Below are 11,003 nucleotides of genomic sequence, written 5' to 3' on the forward strand. Positions count from 1 at the left end.
ACCACTCGACCACTCACTCGACCGAATAGGTGGTCGAGTACCCGATCGAGCTGATTCTCAGGAGAAAATCAATCCAGTCACCTCCAAAGAAAAAGAAGTCCGGTTGATTCCTCCTCCTTACAAGCCTCCACTACCTTTCCCAGGAAGATTTAAGAAACAGATGGCTGAAAAGTACAAGGCATTGTTTAACAAACAAGTTAGAGAGATTGAGCTTAGGATGCCTCTAATAGATGCCTTTGTGATGATTCCTCCTTACCAAAAATTCTTGAAAGATGCTGTGATGGAAAGGATCAAGGAAGTTCAAGGAATGGTGATTCTCAGCCATGAGTGTAGTGCCATAATCCAAAAGCAAGTGAATCCTCAAAAGCTAAGAGATCATGGTTCCTTTACTCTACCTTGCTCTATAGGGCCCTTAACCTTCAATAGATGCCTTTGTGATTTGGGAGCCTCAGTACGCCTAATGCCTCTATCATTTGCTAAGCGCCTAGGGTTTACAAGGTATAAGCCATGCAACATCTCCCTAATCCTAGCTGATAGATCAATAAGATTACCACATGGTGTTTTGGAAGATCTACCAGTTAGAGTTGGAGCAGTGGAAGTCCCAACAGACTTTGTAGTCTTGGAAATGGATGAAGAACCAAAAGATCCTTTGATCTTGGGGAGACCTTTCCTAGCTACAGCAGGAGCAATAATTGATGTGAGACAAGGGAAGATTGATCTCAACTTGGGAGAAGACCTCAAAATGACATTTGACATTGTAGAGGCTATGAAGAAACCAACAATTGGAGGACAAGTCTTTTGGGTTGAAGAGTTGGACAACTTATCAGGAGAATTGATGGAAGAGCTAGCAGAACAAGATCACCTTAGAACTGTTTTGACCAAAAGTGGAGAGGAAGGGTTTATCCATGAAGAAACTAAGGCCTATGAAGATATATTGGACTCCTGTGAAGAATCACACCATCCAGAGGTTTTTGAGGGGTTACAAGCATTAAGAGAGGAAGTTTGGGCAGTTCAAACAGCAGATACGGATAGCTCGGCCACCCACTCGAGCACACACTTGGCCGAGCACCAACGCTACTCGACCGAGTGCACTTCCGAATCCCACACAGACGATTGGTCTGAACTGAACGCACCAAAAGTAGAGCTAAAATCTCTCCCTTCTGGGCTAAGGTACGTCTTTTTAGGTGAGAACTCTACTTATCCTGTGATAGTAAATGCTAACTTGAGTAGGAAAGAGCTTGATTTGCTAGTTGTTGAGCTAAGGAAGTTTAGAAAAGCTATTGGTTATACTTTGGATGACATTAAAGGAATTTCACCTAGTCTTTACATGCATAGAATCCACCTTGAAAATGAATCCTACTCTAGTATTGAACCTCAAAGAAGGCTTAATCCCAACCTAAAGGAAGTAGTCAAAAAGGAGATTCTAAAATTGCTTGGAGCTGGTGTGATCTATCCTATCTCTGATAGTACTTGGGTCTCACCAGTCCACTGTGTCCCTAAAAAAGGAGGAATCACTGTAGTAAAGAATGATCATGATGAGTTAATTCCCACTAGAACCATAACAGGACATAGAATGTGCATTGACTATAGGAAGCTTAATTCTGCTACTAGGAAAGATCATTTTCCTCTTCCATTTATTGATCAAATGTTGGAGAGATTAGCCAATCATACTCATTACCGTTTCTTGGATGGATATTCTGGATTTTTCCAAATTCCTATTCATCCCAATGATCAAGAGAAGATAACATTCACATGTCCATATGGTACCTTTGCATATAGGAGGATGCCATTTGGATTATGTAATGCTCCAGCTACCTTTCAAAGGTGCATGATGTCAATCTTCTCTGATCTTATTGAGGATGTGGTTGAAGTTTTTATGGATGACTTCTCTGTCTATGGAGATTCCTTTTCTTCTTGTCTTACTAATCTATGCAGAGTTTTAAAGAGATGTGAGGAGACAAATCTAGTCCTAAATTGGGAAAAATGTCACTTCATGGTTGAAGAAGGGATAGTTCTTGGTCATAAGATTTCAGAGAAGGGTATTGAGGTTGACAAAGCAAAAATTGAAGTCATGGTTCAACTTCAACCACCAAAAACAGTTAAGGACATAAGAAGCTTTCTTGGTCATGCTGTATTTTATAGAAGGTTCATCAAGGATTTCTCAAAGATAGCTAGGCCATTGACAAGGTTGCTTTGCAAGGAGACTGAGTTCAACTTTGATGAAGATTGTTTGAAGGCTTTCAAGGAGATCAAGGCAGCTCTAATATCAGCCCCAATAGTCCAAGCTCCAAACTGGGATCTTCCATTTGAGATTATGTGTGATGCTTCAGACTTTGCAGTAGGAGCAGTTCTGGGACAGAAAAAAAATAAGAAGCTGCATGTTATTCACTATGCAAGTAGGACCTTGGATGAAACTCAAGGAAGATATTCAACAACAGAGAAAGAGCTTCTAGCAGTGGTCTTTGCCTTTGAAAAATTCAGAAGCTACTTAGTAGGGTCCAAAGTAATTGTGTACACCGATCATGCTGCTTTGAGGCACATCTACTCAAAGAAGGACACAAAACCAAGGTTGCTAAGATGGATTCTGCTTCTCCAAGAGTTTGACATGGAAATAGTTGATAAAAAAGGGATTGAGAATGGAGTAGCTGATCATTTGTCCAGAATGAGGATAGAGGAGGAGATTCCAATCGATGATTCAATGTCTGAGGAGAAGCTGATGCTGATAGGGACAACTCGGCCTCCAACTCGACCGCCTACTCGAGCATGCACTCGATCGAGTATGTTTGGGCACACAATCGAGCAGGATGAGATGGAGGAGTGGATGGCACTTGAAAGTGAAGATCTACCTTGGTATGCTGACATAGTCAATTACAAGGTGTGTGAAGAAGTCCCAGCAGATATGGACCCTTATAAGAAGAAAAAGCTCCTCAAGGACATCAATGGGTACTATTGGGATGAACCTTACTTATACAAAAAGGGATCAGATGGGTTGTTTAGAAGGTGCATAGCAGAAAATGAAGTTGAAGGAGTGCTAGGGCATTGTCATGGTTCCACATATGGAGGCCATTTTGCAACTTTCAAAACTGCCCAGAAAGTCTTACAAGCTGGTCTATGGTGGCCTACACTATTCAAAGACACTCACAAGTTCATCACAAAGTGTGATGCTTGCCAAAGAATGGGAAATATCACAAGAAGGAATGAAATGCCCCAAAACCCAATTCTGGAAGTTGAGATATTTGATGTGTGGGGAATTGATTTCATGGGACCTTTTAATCCTCCTTCAAATGGTAATGTCTACATATTAGTGGCAGTGGACTATGTCTCCAAGTGGGTAGAGGCTATTGCCAGCCCTACTAATGATCACAAAGTGGTACTTAAACTTTTTAAGACCATAATCTTCCCAAGGTTTGGAATTCCAAGAGCTGTGATTAGTGATGGAGGAACACACTTCATCAACAAGATCTTTGAAGGAATGCTAAGGAAATATGGAGTCAAACACAAGGTGTCTACAGCCTACCATCCCCAAACAAGTGGACAAGTTGAAGTGTCAAACAAACAAATCAAGGCCATTCTATCAAGAATAGTAGGAGCAACAAGAAAGAATTGGTCTAGTAAACTTGATGAAACACTTTGGGCCTATAGAACAGCTTTGAAGACACCTATAGGAAGAACCCCATTCCAACTGGTCTATGGCAAGTCTTGCCATCTTCCAGTTGAAGTTGAGTACAAAGCCCTATGGGCAATCAAACTTTTGAACTTGGATCTAGAGACAGCACAAGCTAAGAGAAGCCTTGAACTGCATGAGCTTGAGGAAATCAGATTGGAAGCTTATGAAAACTCCAAAATCTACAAGGAAAGAACTAAAGCCTTCCATGATAAGAAGATTCTCATCAAAGACTTACAGGCTGGAGACCAAGCTTTGATTTACAATTCAAGACTCAAGTTATTCCCTGGGAAGTTGAAATGTAGATGGGGAGGCCCTTTTAAGATAAAGGAGATTCTACCATATGGGGTTGTCACACTTCTCAACAAGGATGGTAGTGAGTTCACAGTCAATGGTCAGAGAGTTACGAAGTATTTGGGAGAAAAGGAAACACCTGAGAAGTTCACAATGCTTCTCCAAGATGCTCCACAAGCCTAAAAAGGACACCAAAGTCAAGCTTAGTGACTTTAAACAAGCTCACTAGGGAGGAAGTCCCTAAGGTATCCATGTACATATTGTTTAAGGTTTTTGGTATTTTGATTTTTGTTTTGGTATTTTCACGATCAGGGAAGCAAGGGAGATCAGATAGAAGAGGAAAAGAAAACTCGGCGTCTAGCTCGACCCCCCCACTCGAGCACGTACTCGACCGAGTCCCGGTCGATTCCCATCGTTGAGCTGCCCCAATCTCCACCTCCAAGTCACCAGCAAGACCCCAACTACTCCTATGACAGCATGCAGATGGATGTGGACAACTACTTCCACAATCCCTAAGGTACCACTATCACCTTCACTTGTAGATATCATTGCAATTGACATTGTGTTTTGTTTTTTGTTTTTCATCTTGAATCCTCAATCAAATTTCTTTCACACAGGGACTGTGTGATTTAAGTTTGGGGGAGGGTTTGAGATAGCATTTGACATTGTGTTTTGTGATTCTTATTTCAAATTTTTAGCATCATCATGTTAATACTTGCATAACATCTAAGGCATAGAAAAACCCTAAAAATTTGAAAATTTTTGCAAAAATCTTTATAAAAAAAGGGTGTTCATGTAGTTTGCACTGCACATTAGCATCTTGTTTAGCATGTTTCATGTAGGATTGTATAGTATTTGCATTAGGGATCTATGATGAGTATTCCCTTGTTAGCTTGTTTATTCACTAGACTAGGATCAATGCCCAAGTTAATAGTACTTTGATGCTAGTTGAGTGGTTAGAAGAATAAGATTGAACCAAGCCTTGAATTCCTACATTGCATTTGGTCTAAATTGAAGCATGTTGAGATTTGAAACCATTTCCTATTTATAAGAACCTAATATTGACTTTCAATTATCAATGTGTGCATTGCTTTAAACTCATGGATACCATATACATATTTGGATCATCTTCTTCCTTTTTACTACTCTTGTTGATCCAAGTAGCTGATTTCCTCATTAAGAATCAGTTCCCCTACCCCTAAACCAAACCTTCTTTCAAGCCATGTTTATTCTTGTGTGTGTGAGGCCTATTTTTGGGATTGAGCTTGGTAGAAAGTGTTAGGTTTGAACTGACAAGAGTAAAGCCTTGTGTAGTTCTAGTTTGCATTTTTCAAACTAGATAGGACTAGGTGGTTCACTTGTTGGGTTTGGGACTTGGCTGTCATGAAAAGAAAAGAGGAAAAAGTGAAAGAAAAGGTTAGAGTCTTTAGGAGGGGAATGTGTTTAAGTAAATTTAAAGTCTAGTGAAAGAATGGGAAGAATAAGGTTGTTTAAAGATGGTTCTAGTTAAAGAAAAGAAAGAAAGAAAAGAGAAGTCTAGTAAAATGCTTATATGTCTTAAGAATAAGAAGAAAAGAGAACCATAGCAAATAAGTAAGAATCCCCCATTCCACTAGAAAGATCAAATAAGAAACCTCTCCTAAGACTTTAAAACCAAAAGAGAAAAGGGTGAAAAAGAAGAAAAGAAGTTAACGGGTAGCACTAGGATCAATTGGGTTTAGATTGATAGGATAAACACTTTGGGTGCCTTTGGGTAGACAAGGTTTTGTTCTTGTATGTGTCTAAGTGTTCTTACCTTTAGCATTCTTCTAAAGCTCAATCCATTTTTTTTATGAGAGAACTTTGATATTGATAAGCCCTACTCTAAAAAGAGACCATCATTGTCTCTAAACCTTTTACTGCCAAGCCAAATGAGTTTAAGCATTGCATAGAATTGATTCATGTTCTTGATTAATGAATGTTAAAGGAAATGGTTGATTTGAATGCATGTGGATGTCTAAGGCTCAAATCAGTGAAGGTTGTGATATGCTTGTCTAAGGTCTTTAAGTATAGCTCATTCAACTTGCATCATAGTACTAGTAACTTGGACATTGATTCTAGATAGTCTATTTGCAAGCTTTAGGAGCTGAGATCCCACTTTCAAACCTCACCTACCTTCTTTTGTCTTGATTATTTGCTTGAGGGCAAGCAAAGACTAAGTTTTGGGGGTGTTGATGTTCATATACTTTACCTTGTTTTCCCTTAGTTTATTCACAATTTTTGCATCTTTTGCTATCCATTTAGGCCATTATTGTGTAGCTTTAGGACTAATCATGTATTAGAGTATAGTTGCATTGCATTTGCATCTTTTCATGCATAAACAGGTGATTTTGGAGCTTAAGGAGCATGGAAGCAATGCTAAGGAGAAGTGAAGCAATCCTAAGGAGAAAACAAGAGAGTTAAGGCTGTAGAATCAAGGTCCGGAGTCCAACTCGACCGCACCACTCGACCACCACTCGACCGTGTGCTGAGGAGGACTCGACCGAGTGGAGAATGCACGAGAGAAGCCAGCTCGACCAGCCACTCGACCGAGCACTGGTCGAGTTGACCGAGCTGTTGACTACTTTGACTTTTTGTATTTTTAGGGCTTCCACCTCATCTCCTATAAAAACCCCTTGTACCTACAGCCACCAAAGAGTCCAGCTTTTTTAGAGAGTCTAAAACCTAGTTTTTACCTTTTTTAGATATTATTCCTTTTGCACTTTTCTTTTATTTTAGATTTTGTACTTGTTTGAGAGAGAAAGACTAGATTCTTATATTTGTTTGTTTCATAACTTTCAAAGTATTAAGATTTCGAGTTTTATTCCTTCATCAATATTGTAGATCTCTGTTTCATCTTTCCAATGATGCAAGTTTCATTATTTTCTGGGTTTTTGACATATTTCACCATGTGTTCTTGTGAGTAGTTTGTTTAGGACCTTGAGGATGGGTTAGGCTGGGTTGATCTTGTGGTTTGTTTGATTTGGTCAAGCCTGATTGTTGTAGATCTCTTCTAGGCTAGATGATCTTAATGCTGATCCTATATCTGAGAAGGTAGGGTTTGATTTCAAGCATCTTAGCATCACACCAATGTCTAAGGAGCATAGATAAGGCTAGATCTAGAGCTTACCATTAGGCTTGCTAAGAGATTAGAAGTCTTGTTTGGTTTGAGATGTATTGCTTAATGCCTGCTTGTGTAGATTCTTTTCTTTGTGAGAACAAGTCTAGAATTGCATAGGTTTGATTGTTTCTTGCCATGAGAATGGTTAAACATGTCTTAGAATAGTATGTCTAGAGATCAGCTCAAAGTTTGCTTGAGATTTGTTGACCAAGTTAGATAACCACAATGATTAGCTCAGCCCATGAATCCCTCCTCAAGGCCTTCTTTGTTTATTGAAATCTTAGTCTAAATATCATTGCTTGCTTGTTGTTTGATTAGTTTTAGCATTGCTCTGTTTTTCTTGTGTTGCTCTGTTTTCACGTTTAAGTCTAGCTCGACCACCTACTCGACCTACACTCGGTCGAGTGCTGCTCGAGTTCATCCCCAGAACTTGTGTTTTTGATTTGTGATTGTCTTGTTTCATTCCTGTTTCATTTCCATTGCATTCACATAGTTTCCTATTCATTACTTGTCTTGCATTAGTTCATTAGCATAGTGTCTATCTCTGTTCTAGTTTCATTATAGCTTTAATTTGTCTGTTCTGTTTGCATTTAGTATCTTGTTCTAGTTGTTTTTACTGTTTAGAGGGTCAGAATGTGTGACAAACCAATGCATTTGACTAATTGTAAGAGTTCGGAATAAATTTGGAGTGTTTAGACAACACTTAAACCAGTTTTATCCCAAAACAGGCTTAAACCAAGAAAACATGTTAAAACCGAGAGAAAACATTGATTCGAAGCAGTAAACAGCTATGTTACTCTTTATACGGTCAAAATATGTAACAATCCAATCCATTTGACTAATTATAAGAGTTCAATTTTAATTTGGAGTGTTTAGACACCACTATACCGATTTTGTCCCGAAACAGGCTAACACCAAGAAAACATTGATTCAAAGCAGTAAACAGCTTTGTTACTATTTCTAGGGTCAGAATGTGTGAAAATCTAATGAATTTTACTAATTGTAAGAGTTCGGGATGAATTTGGATTGTTTAGACAACACTTAAACCCATTTTATCCCAAAACATGCTTAAACCAAAAAAACAGGCTAAAACCGAGAGAAACCATTGATTCGAAGCAGTAAACAGCTATGTTAATCTTTCTAGGGTCAAAATATGTAACAATCCAATGCATTTGATTCATTATAAGAGTTCAGGTTGAATTTGGAGTGTTTAGACACCAATTATACCCATTTTGTCCCGAAACAGGCTAAAACCAAGAAAACATTGATTCGAAGCAGTAAACAGCTTTGTTACTATTTATAGGGTTAGAATGTGTGACCGTCAAATGCATTTTACTAATAGTAAGATTTCGAGATGAATTTGAAGTGTTTAGACAACACTTAAACCCGTTTTATCCCAAAACAAGCTTAAACCAAGAAAACAGGCTAAAACCGAGATAAAACATTGATTTGAAGCACTAAAGAGCTATGTTACTCTTTATACGGTCAAAATTTGTAACAATCCAATGCATTTGACTAATTATAAGAGTTCGAGTTTAACTTGGAGTGTTTAAACACCACTTTTACCCATTTTGTCCTGAAATAGGCTAAAACCGAGAAAACAATGATTCGAAGCAGTAAACAGCTTTGTTACTGTTTATAGGGTCAGAATGTGTGACCATCCAATGCATATGACTAATTGTAAGAGTTCGGAATAAATTTGGAGTGTTTAGACAACACTTAAACCCGTTTTATCCCAAAACAGGCTTAAACCAAGAAAAGAGGCTAAAACCGAGAGAAAACATTGATTCGAAGCAGTAAACAGATATGTTACTCTTTCTAGGGTCAAAATATGTAACAATCTAATGCATTTGAGTAATTATAAGAGTTCCTGTTGAATTTGGAGTGTTTAAACACCACTTTTACCCATTTTGTCCTGAAATAGGCTAAAACCGAGAAAACAATGATTCGAAGCAGTAAACAGCTTTGTTACTGTTTATAGGGTCAGAATGTGTGACAATCCAATGCATTTGACTAATTGTAAGAGTTCGGAATAAATTTGGAGTGTTTAGACAACACTTAAACCCGTTTTATTCCAAAACAGGCTTAAACCAAAAAAAGAGGCTAAAACCGAGAGAAAACATTGATTCGAAGCAGTAAACAGCTTTGTTAATTTTTCTAGGGTCAGAATGTGTGACAATCTAATGAATTTTACTAATTGTAAGAGTTCGGGATGAATTTTGAGTGTTTAGACAACACTTAAACCCGTTTTATCCCAAAATAGGCTTAAACCGAGAAAACAGGCTAAAACCGAGAGAAAACATTGATTCAAAGCAGTAAACAGCTTTGTTAATCTTTCTAGGGTCAGAATGTGTGACAGTCAAATGCATTTTACTAATAGTAAGAGTTCGAGATGAATTTGGAGTGTTTAGACAACACTTAAACCCGTTTTATCCTAAAACAAGCTTAAACCAAGAAAACAGGCTAAAACCGAGAGAAACCATTGATTCGAAGCAGTAAACAGCTATGTTACTCTTTATAGGGTCAAAATATGTAACAATCCAATACATTTGACTAATTATCAGAGTTCGAGTTTAATTTGGAGTGTTTAGACACCATTTATATCCATTTTGTCCCGAAACAGGCTAACACCGATAAAAAATTGATTCAAAGCAGTAAACAGCTTTGTTACTTTTTCTAGGGTCAGAATGTGTGACAATCTAATGAATTTTACTAATTGTAAGAGTTCGGGATGAATTTTGAGTGTTTAGACAACACTTAAACCCGTTTTATCCCAAAACAAGCTTAAACCGAGAAAACAGGCTAAAACCGAGAGAAAACATTGATTCAAAGCAGTAAACAGCTTCGTTACTTTTTCTAGGGTCAGAATGTGTGACAATCTAATGAATTTTACTAATTGTAAGAGTTCGAGATGAATTTAGAGTGTTTAGACAACACTTAAACCCGCTTTATCCAAAAACAGGCTTAAATCTAGAAAACAGGCTAATACCGAGAGAAAACATTGATTCAAAGCAGTAAAAATCTATGTTACTCTTTCTAGGGTCAAAATATGTAACAATCTAATGCATTTGAGTAATTATAAGAGTTCATGTTGAATTTGGAGTATTTAAATACCACTTTTACCCATTTTGTCCTGAAATAGGCTAAAACCGAGAAAACAATGATTCGAGGCAGTAAACAGCTTTGTTACCATTAATAGTGTCAGAATGTGTGACAATCTAATGAATTTTACTAATTGTAAGCGTTCGGGATGAACTTGGAATGTTTAGACAACACTTAAACCCGTTTTATCCCAAAACAGGCTTAAACCAAGAAAACAGGCTAAAACCGAGAGAAAACATTGATTCGAAGAAGTAAACAGCTATGTTACTCTTTCTAGGGTCAAAATATGTAACAATCCAATGCATTTGACTCACTGTAAGAGTTCAAGTTGAATTTGGAGTGTTTAGACACCAATTATATCCATTTTGTCCCGAAACAGGCTAAAACTAAGAAAACATTGATTTGAAGCAGTAAACAGCTTTGTTACTATTTCTAGGGATAGAATGTGTGACAGTCAAATGCATTTTACTAATAGTAAGAGTTTGAGATGAATTTGGAGTGTTTAGACAACAATTAAACCCGCTTTATCCAAAAACAGGCTTAAATCTAGAAAACAAGCTAATACCGAGAGAAGACATTGACTCGAAGCAGTAAACAACTATGTTACTCTTTCTAGGTTCAAAATATGTAACAATCTAATGCATTTGAGTAATTATAAGAGTTCATGTTAAATTTGGAGTGTTTAAACACCACTTTTACCCATTTTGTCCTGAAATAGGCTAAAAACGAGAAAATAATAATTTGAGGCAGTAAACAGCTTTGTTCCTGTTAATAGTGTCAGAATGTGTGACAATCCAATGCAGT

The sequence above is a fragment of the Camelina sativa genome, chromosome 6 (genome assembly GCF_030686135.1).
Source record: "Camelina sativa cultivar CO46 ecotype springtype chromosome 6, ASM3068613v1".
NCBI lineage: Eukaryota > Viridiplantae > Streptophyta > Magnoliopsida > Brassicales > Brassicaceae > Camelina > Camelina sativa.